At 37.6% G+C, this 9,625-nt stretch overlaps 1 non-coding gene across 1 annotated transcript; it reads right to left on the bottom strand.

The window, feature by feature from the left end:
* Positions 1-1,120: 1,120 nt before the first annotated feature.
* Positions 1,121-1,228, bottom strand: LOC112752321 (small nucleolar RNA R71). Its single transcript, XR_003176764.1, has one exon. It is a non-coding gene; the product is annotated as a small nucleolar RNA R71 (small nucleolar RNA).
* Positions 1,229-9,625: the final 8,397 nt, after the last annotated feature.

The following is a 9,625-nucleotide window of genomic DNA, read 5'->3' as shown; positions in this document are numbered from 1 at the left end:
AAAAAATCAAATCTTTTTCAAAACTAATCCTATCATATCTTTTCAAATATCTTCTTATCTTATCTTTTTCAAAAAATATCTTTTCAAAATATCTTTTCTAACCTCCTAACTACTTATCTTTTCAAAATTGGTTTTCAAAATTTGTTTCAACTAACTAACTAACTTTTTGTTTGTTTCTTAACTTTTTCAAAACCACCTAACTAACTCTCCCTCTCAATTTTCGAAAATATCCTCCCCTTTTTCAAAAATTTCTTTTTAATTAACTAATTATTTTTATTTTTTTATTTCAAAAAAAAAAATTTTCGAAAAATACTAACTAATTTTTCAAAAACCATGTTCAAAAATCACTAACCCCTTTTCAAAAATGATTTTCGAAAATTCCCTCCTTCTCTCTCATCCTATTCTATTTATTCATTCATTAACTAACATCTCTTCCTCACATCATCACCAAATTCGAACCCCCTCTTCTATCTGTGTTCGAATTTCTTCCTCTTTTCTTCTACTCACATAAGGGATCCCTATACTGTGGTATAAAGGATCTCTATTATTATTATTATCATATTTCTGTCCATTCTTCCTTGTATTATGAGCAGGAGCAAGGATAAGAACATTCTTGTGGAAGCAGATCCAGAACCTGAAAGGATTCTGAAGAGAAAATTAAAGAGAAGCTAAAATACAACAATCCAGGGAAAACCTTTCAGAAATTTTCGAACAGGAAGAGGAGATGGCAGCCGAAAATAATAATAATGCAAGGAGGATGCTTGGTGACTTTACTGCACCTAATTCCAATTTACATGGAAGAAGCATCTCCATTCCTGCCATGGGAGCAAACAACTTTGAGCTGAAACCTCAATTAGTTTCTCTGATGCAGCAGAACTGCAAGTTTCATGGACTTCCATCTGAAGATCTTTTTCAGTTCTTAACTGAATTCTTGCAGATATGTGATACTGTTAAGACTAATGGAATAGATCCTGAAGTCTACAGGCTCATGCTTTTCCCTTTTGCTGTAAGAGACAGAGCTAGATTATGGTTGGATTCTCAACCTAAAGACAGCCTGAACTCTTGGGATAAGCTGGTCACGGCTTTCTTAGCCAAGTACTTTCCTCCTCAAAAGCTGAGCAAGCTTAGAGATGATGTTCAAACCTTCAGACAGAAAGAAGGTGAATCTCTCTATGAAGCTTGGGAAAGATACAAACAGTTGACCAAAAAGTGTCCTTCTGACATGCTTTCAGAATGGACCATCCTGGATATATTCTATGATGGTTTATCTGAGCTATCAAAGATGTCACTGGACACTTCTGCAGGTGGATCCATTCACCTAAAGAAAACGCCTGCAGAAGCTCAAGAACTCATTGACATGGTTGCTAATAACCAGTTCATGTACACTTCTGAAAGGAATCCTGTAATCAATGGGACGCCTATGAAGAAGGGAGTTCTTGAAGTTGATACTCTGAATGCCATATTGGCTCAGAACAAAATATTGACTCAGCAAGTCAATATGATTTCTCAGAGTCTGAATGGAATGCAAGCTGCATCCAACAGTACTCAAGAGGCATCTTCTGAAGAAGAAGCCTATGATCCTGAGAACCCTGCAATAGCAGAGGTAAATTACTTAGGTGAACCTTATGGAAACACCTATAACTCAACATGGAGAAATCATCCACATTTCTCATGGAAGGATCAAAAGCCCCAACAAGGCTTTAATAATGGTGGAAGAAACAGGTTTAGCAATAGCAAGCCTTTTCCATCATCAACTCAGCAACAGACAGAGAACTCTGAGCAAAATGCTTCTAATTTAGCAAATCTAGTCTCTGATCTATCTAAGGCCACTGTAAGTTTCATGAATGAAACAAGGTCTTCCATTAGAAATCTGGAAGCATAGATGGGCCAGCTGAGTAAAAGGATCACTGAAATCCCTCCTAGTACTCTCCCAAGCAATACAGAAGAGAACCCAAAAGGAGAGTGCAAGGCCATTGACATAAGCGCCATGGCCAAACCTGTAAGGGAAGGAGAGGACGTGAATCCCAAGGAGGAAGACCTCCTGGGACGTCCAGTGATCAATAAGGAGCTTCCCTCTGGGGAACCAAAGGACTCTGAGGCTCATCTAGAGACCATAGAGATTCCATTGAACCTCCTTATGCCCTTCATGAGCTCTGATAAGTATTCCTCTTCTGAAGAGAATGAGGATGTCACTGAAGAGTAAACTGCCAAGTTTCTTGGTGCAATCATGAAGCTGAATGCCAAATTATTTGGCATTGATGCTTGGGAAGTTGAACCTCCCTTGTTCATCAATGAACTAAGTGATCTGGATCAACTGACATTGCCTTAGAAGAGACAGGATCCTGGAAAGTTCATAATACCCTGTACCATAGGCACCATGATCTTTAAGGCTCTGTGTGACCTTGGTTCAGGAATAAACCTCATGCCCCTCTCTGTAATAGAGAAACTGGGAATCTATGGGGTGCAAGCTGCTAAAATCTCATTAGAGATGGTAGACAGCTCTAAAAAACAGGCTTATGGACAAGTAGAGGACGTGTTAGTAAAGGTTGAGGGCCTTTACATACCTACTGATTTCATAGTCCTGGATACTGGAAAGGAAGAGGATGAATCCATCATCCTAGGAAGACCTTTCCTAGCCACAGCAAGAGCTGTGATTGATGTTGACAGAGGTGAAATATTCCTTCAATGGAATGAGAACTCCCTTGTGTTTAAAACTCAAGGATCTCCCTCTGCAACCATGGAGAGGAAGCAGAAAAAGCTTCTCTCCAAGCAGAGTCAACCAGAGCCCCCACAGTCTAACTCTAAGTTTGGTGTTGGGAGGCCACAACCAAACTCTAAGTTTGGTGTTGAACTCCCATATCCAAACTCTAAGTTTGGTGTTGGAGAGTCTCAACAAAGCTCTGCACATCTGTGAGGCTCCATGAGAGCCCACTGTCAAGCTATTGACATTAAAGAAGCACTTGTTGGGAGGCAACCCAATGTTTATCTAACTCTTATTTTTATTGTTTTTCATGTTTTCTTAGGTTCATGATCATGTGGAGTCACAAAATAAACAAAAAAATCAAAAACAGAATCAAAAACAGCAGAAGAAAAATCACACCCTGGAGGAGCATCTGTCTGGCGTTCAAACGCCAGAACAGAGCATAGTTCTGGCGCTGAACGCCCAGAATGGGAGCATCCTGGCGCTGAACGCCCAGAACAAGCATGGTTCTGGCGTTCAACGCCAGAAATGGCAGCAAAGGGGCGTTGAACGCCCAAAATGGGCACCAACCTGGCGCTGAACGCCCAGAGTTGTGTGCAAGGGCATTTTACATGCCTAAATTGGTGCAGGGATGTAAATGCCTTGACACCTCAGGATCTGTGGACCCCACAGGATCCCCACCTACCTCATCATCTCTCTTCCCATTTATGATCATCCCTTCTGTTATCCATTTACACACTCCCATCCATCTCCTCCATATCTTCTTCAGTCTTTCTTCTTTTGCTCGAGGGCGAGCAACATTCTAAGTTTGGTGTGGTAAAAGCATAGCTTTTTTGTTTTTTCCATAACCATTGATGGCACCTAAGGCCAGAGAAACCTCTAGAAAGAGGAAAGGGAAGACAAAAGCTTCCATCAAGGGTCTATAGCTCAGTGGTAGAACATTTGACTGCAAATCAAGAGATCCCTGAGATACCTCAGGGGATACATTTTCTTCCACACAATTATTGGAAGCAACTAAAGGGTGGAACATCAAGAGCACTCCGTCATCCTTCATGAAATCAGAGAAGATCTAAAAGCAATGAAGGAGGAGCAGCAAAGACAAGGAAGAGACATAGAAGAGCTCAAGCACATCACTAAGGTGGACTCATTCCTTGTTCTTACTTTCTCTGTTTTTCATTTTCTATGTTATGTGCTTATCTACGTTTGTGTCTTCATTACATGATCATTAGTAGTAGTAACTATGTCTTAAAGTTATAAATGTCCTATGAATCCATCACCTCTCTTAAATGAAAAATGTTTTAAATCAAAAGAACAAGAAGTACATGAGTTTCGAATTTATCCTTGAACTTAGTTTAATTATATTGATGTGGTGACAATGCTTCTTGTTTTCTGAATGTATGCTTGAACAGTGCATATGTCTTTTGAAATTGTTGTTTAAGAATGTTAAATATGTTGGCTCTTGAAAGAATGATGACTAGGAGACATGTTATTTGATAATCTGAAAAATCATAAAAATGATTCTTGAAGCAAGAAAAAGCAGCAAAGAACAAAGCTTGCAGAAAAAAAATATATATATAGGCGGAAAAAAAAATATAGAAAGAAAAAGAAAAAAAAGCAAGCAGAAAAAGCCAATAACCCTTAAAACCAAAAGGCAATAACCCTTAAAAAGGATCCCAAGGCTTTGAGCATCAGTGGATAGGAGGGCCCAAAGGAATAAAATCCTGGTCTAAGCGGCTAAACCAAGCTGTCCCTAACCATGTGCTTGTGGCGTGTAGGTGTCAAGTGAAAACTTGAGACTGAGCGGTTAAAGTCAAGGTCCAAAGCAAAAACAAAGAGTGTGCTTAAGAACCCTGGACACCTCTAATTGGGGACTTTAGCAAAGCTGAGTCACAATCTGAAAAGGTTCACCCAATTATGTGTCTGTGGCGTTTATGTATCCGGTGGTAATACTGGAAAACAAAGTGCTTAGGGCCACGGCCAAGACTCATAAAGAAGCTGTGTTCAAGAATCATCATACTGAACTAGGAGAGTCAATAACACTATTCGAAATCTGAAATTCCTATAGATGCCAATCATTCTGAACCTCAATGGATAAAGTGAGATGCCAAAACTATTCAAGAGGCAAAAAGCTATAAGTCCCGCTCATATGATTGAAGCTCTGTTTCATTGATAGTTTGGAATTTGTAGTATATTCTCTTCTTTTTATCCTATTTGATTTTCAGTTGCTTGGGGACAAGCAACAATTTAAGTTTGGTGTTGTGATGAGCGGATAATTTATACGCTTTTTGACATTGTTTTTAGTATGTTTTTAGTAGGATCTAGTTACTTTTAGGGATGTTTTCATTAGTTTTTATGTTAAATTCACATTTCTGGACTTTACTATGAGTTTGTGTGTTTTTCTATCATTTCAGGTATTTTCTGGCTGAAATTGAGGGACTTGAGCAGAAATCAGATTCAGAGATTGAAAAAGGACTGCTGATGCTGTTGGATTCTGACCTCCCTGCACTCAAAGTGGATTTTCTGGAGCTACAGAACTCTAAATGGCGCTCTTCCAATTGCTTTGGAAAGTAGACATCCAGGGCTTTCCAGCAATATATAATAGTCCATACTTTGGCCAAGAATAGACGACGTAAACTGGCGTTCAACGCCAGCCTTCTGCCCAAATCTGGCGTCCAGCGCCAGAAAAGGATCCAAAACCAGAGTTGAACGCCCAAACTGGCACAGAAACTGGCGTTCAACTCCACAAATGGCCTCTGCACGTGTAACACTCAAGCCCAAGCCCAAGCACACACCAAGTGGGCCCTGGAAGTGGATTTATGCATCAATTACTTACTCATGTAAACCCTAGTGACTAGTTTATTATAAATAGGACCTTTTACTATTGTATTAGGCATCTTTGGTCTCAGTTTTATTCCATTATTCATCTTAGGAGACTATTGATCTCGTTTAGGGGGCTGGCCATCTCGGCCATGCCTGGACCTTCACTTATGTATTTTCATACGGTAGAGTTTCTACACTCCATAGATTAAGGTGTGGAGCTCTGCTGTTCCTCAAAGATTAATGCAAAAGTACTACTGTTTTCTATTCAATTCTTCTTATTTCTCTTCTAAGATATCCATTCGCACCCAAGAACGTGATGAAGGTGATGATTATGTGTGACGCTCATCATCCTTCTCCCTTATGAACGCGTGCCTGACAAACACTTCTGTTCTACATGAATTAAGCTAGAATGAGTATCTCTTAGATCTCCTAACCAGAATCTTCATGGCGTACGCTAGAATGATGGCGGCATTCAAGAGAATCCGGAAGGTCTAAACCTTGTCTGTGGTATTCTGAGTAGGATTCAATGATTGAATGATTGTGACGAGCTTCAAACTCGCGATTGTTGGGCGTTAGTGACAGACGCAAAAGGAGGGTGAATCCTATTCCAGCATGATCGAGAACCGACAGATGAATAGCCGTGCCGTGACAGGGTGCGTGAGCATATGATTCACTGAGAGGAGGGGATGTAGCCACTGACAACGGTGATGCCCTTGCATACAGCCAGCCATGGAAAGGAGTAAGACTGATTGGATGAAGATAGCAGGAAAGCAGAGGTTCAGAGGAACGAAAAGCATCTCCATTCGCTTATCTGAAATCCCTGCCAATAAATCTATATAAGTATCTCTATCCCTTTTATTGTTTATTTTAATCTAATAAAGTATCATGTTTATATCTGCCTGACTGAGATTTACAAGGTGACCATAGCTTGCTTCATACCAACAATCTCTGTGGGATTCGACCCTTACTCACGTAAGGTATTACTTGGACGACCCAGTGCACTTGCTGGTTAGTTGTATCGAAGTTGTGACAATTATGAATTAAGATCAAAGCACCAAGCTTTGGAGCCATTAACAGGGATTGTTCGAGCCTGGACATCACAATTTCGTGCACCAGATACAGCGGTGTGACTAGTTTTAGTTAGAAATTCCCTAAGTTTAGATAACCCTGTTTATGGCTTATGGTTTCAGTTTTTTATTTTCGTTAAGCTTGAATATTCGTATCGAGGTGAAGTTCTAGGGTTGCCTTTGGCATCCCGGAACCTTAAATCTTACATGTTGGGCACTGTTACCATACTGAGAACCTCCAATTCTCATACCATATGTTGTTGTTATTTTTTTCAGATGCAGGTCGTAACCTACCACGGTGAGTTGCGAGATGGTGGCAGAGTGGAGGATCTTATGCACTCTTTTGTATTTTGATTATTTATTGTATTATTTTCTCTCACCTTTTTATTTTAGATTTTATGGCCTTAGAGGCTTAATTTGAGAGATAAGTTGTATAAGCTATTTAAAACTTGCAAAACTCTTTTGTATTCCAGTTTGACTAGCCGGCCTAAACTCCGCAGGCTGTGACTAGTCCTCTTTTGTATTCTGCTTTATGCAATTTGAGCTTTTATTCCTTCATCAGGATTCTAGTATTACTATTTCTTTCTATATATATATAATATTATATGGGCCTTAGAACTATCATAACACTTTGTTATCCTTCGCTTTACGATGCGAGGTAAGGCTTAGGGTAATGGGGTGTTACACAATCAGCTTGTCACCTTCCCCTGTCATCTGCCATGTCACCTAAAGCAAGTAAAATTAAATAATTTTAGACCATTAACATTTAATTTCTCTTACATTATTGTCGATAAAAGAGTTTGTATTTAAGTTTTATTAATTAAATGTTTTAAATTTTTAAAAAAACTTTGATAGTGTCTCCCTTACAATTAGAACACTCTAATTTTTTTAATTACTAACCACAATCAACACAAACAATAATTAACATTCAAAAATTATTGAATTTGTTAATCCTAGATATTTTAGTCATCTTATACACCTGCATAGAATCATTTCACCTCTCCAACACTACAAATCTATCCTAGGATTCAAGTCTCTATTCTAAACAAGTATAATTGGCAATAAAAATAATTTAATTACATTTTTATAACATTGAAATTAATAAATTTTGATAACATATCTGAAGGTAATCAAAATTTTGACAATAACAACAGCACTAGCAGTAACAACCACCTATATTTTGATTAACATTGTTCTAAATTAACACAAAACTAGGAAAATAGGGAGGTTTAAAACATGTGAAAAACTTCAAAAAAAAAAACATTAAATTGAAGTTTGCTTTGTGATGAACACGGTGATGATCCTAAAATGGCGAATGGAGCTCTGACCAGTAAGCAAACAACCCTCCAAGGTTTGGTTAGAAATACAAGATAGAGAGTGTAGAGAGAATGAGAAAGAGTGAATATGAAAATGGAAGGAGGAAAAAGGAGGGTGACACATTTTAGTCACAATAAAATGAGGTTCAAAATAGTCAATAAATTGAAATAAAGAGTGCATCACATCCAAATTCAACACAATTTCAACTTATCCCACAACTAAACATAAAAGAAACACACTTGGAAATGTCTAACAAATACTATCTTAAAACCAAGCAATAAACCAACAAACATACTTTAGAACTAAATAACAATAAAACTAATCACCATGATTAATATGAATCTACACTAGATTCATCATAATCTTCTCCAGTTCGTGCAATTTCTACAAAACAAAACAAAGAAATCAATACAAATTATAAATTATAAAGCAATGCACATAATGAAAAAAAATTCAATTATCAAATAACGTCACCACAACTTCTTAATTAGTTATGCAACAAACCAACATCTTTCATTTCTCAGGGAACAACAACTACTATGGAAAAAAGTACTACATTTTAATATTTCCAAATAACTTGGAAACTTTCTGCTCTAGTTGCCAAATTCTTAGATACTTATTAATTAATAAATCCAAATTTTGAAGCCTTTGAATAAAATAACAGCAAATTTGTTCTCCAAATGAATAACAACAAATTAGACTAAAATTTTTTTCACATACTATCCTCTATAAATTAGGACCAATAACAAATCAGTATCTAATAAAAAATTAGGACTAGCAAGTCAGCAACAACAATAATAAATTTTACTCAACAACAAATTAAACCAGCAACAACAACAAATTAGGGCCAGTGATAATAACAAATTTTACCCAAAACAAATAATTAGAATCATCAACAACGGAACTAACAACAATAAAAAATTTTACTCCAAAATTTACTGAATATACTGACCTCCGAAGAAGACATTGTTAATTTGTAGGAGAGGGCTTGAACTTCTGCTATAGCTCGGCGAGGAGAGGGTTGCTCGGTAATGGCCTGCTACGACCAGGCAGACTACTACAACGACCCAAAAAGATGTGATTGCTTGGTGACGGCGCAACTTCTTGGCAACGGAGATGGCTGCTCGATTTACAGCGGGGGCACAGACTAGACAGTGGCACTCTCTTCTACAGCTGCGACAGAGAAGAGCGCTGTGGTTGGGAATATTATTTAGTTACTTCATTATTTAATTATCTAAAACTATTATTATTGAGCATTTTATGCTACACTTTAAAAATAGTGACTATAGATCATTTTAGGTCACGAATTAAAATCGTAGCTATAGACCGCTTTTATGTCTATGTTTTATAAAATTGTGACTATATACCCTTTTAGGTCACTCTTTAATACTGTGACCATAGATATTTTTAGGTCATACTTCAAAACTATGATGATAGACCTTTTAGGTCAAACTTCATAACTGTGAGCAAAGATCCCTTTAGATCACGCATGAAAACCATGGCCATAGACCACTTTAAGTTACCGTTTTATAAAACCGTGATTATAGACCCTTTTAGGTCACTCTTTAAACCCATGACTATAGATCTTTTTAGATCATGCATCAAAATCATGATGATAGACTCTTTAGGTCACGGTTCATAACTGTGGTCATAGATCCCTTTTAAGTCACTATTTTATAAAATCGTGACTATTGACCCCTTTTAGGTCACTCTTTAAAAC

This window comes from Arachis hypogaea, chromosome 15, assembly GCF_003086295.3.
Source record: "Arachis hypogaea cultivar Tifrunner chromosome 15, arahy.Tifrunner.gnm2.J5K5, whole genome shotgun sequence".
NCBI classification, from domain to species: Eukaryota; Viridiplantae; Streptophyta; class Magnoliopsida; order Fabales; family Fabaceae; genus Arachis; species Arachis hypogaea.
Note: the sequence above shows the minus strand (reverse complement) of the source record. Positions and strands in the feature narration are given on the sequence as shown.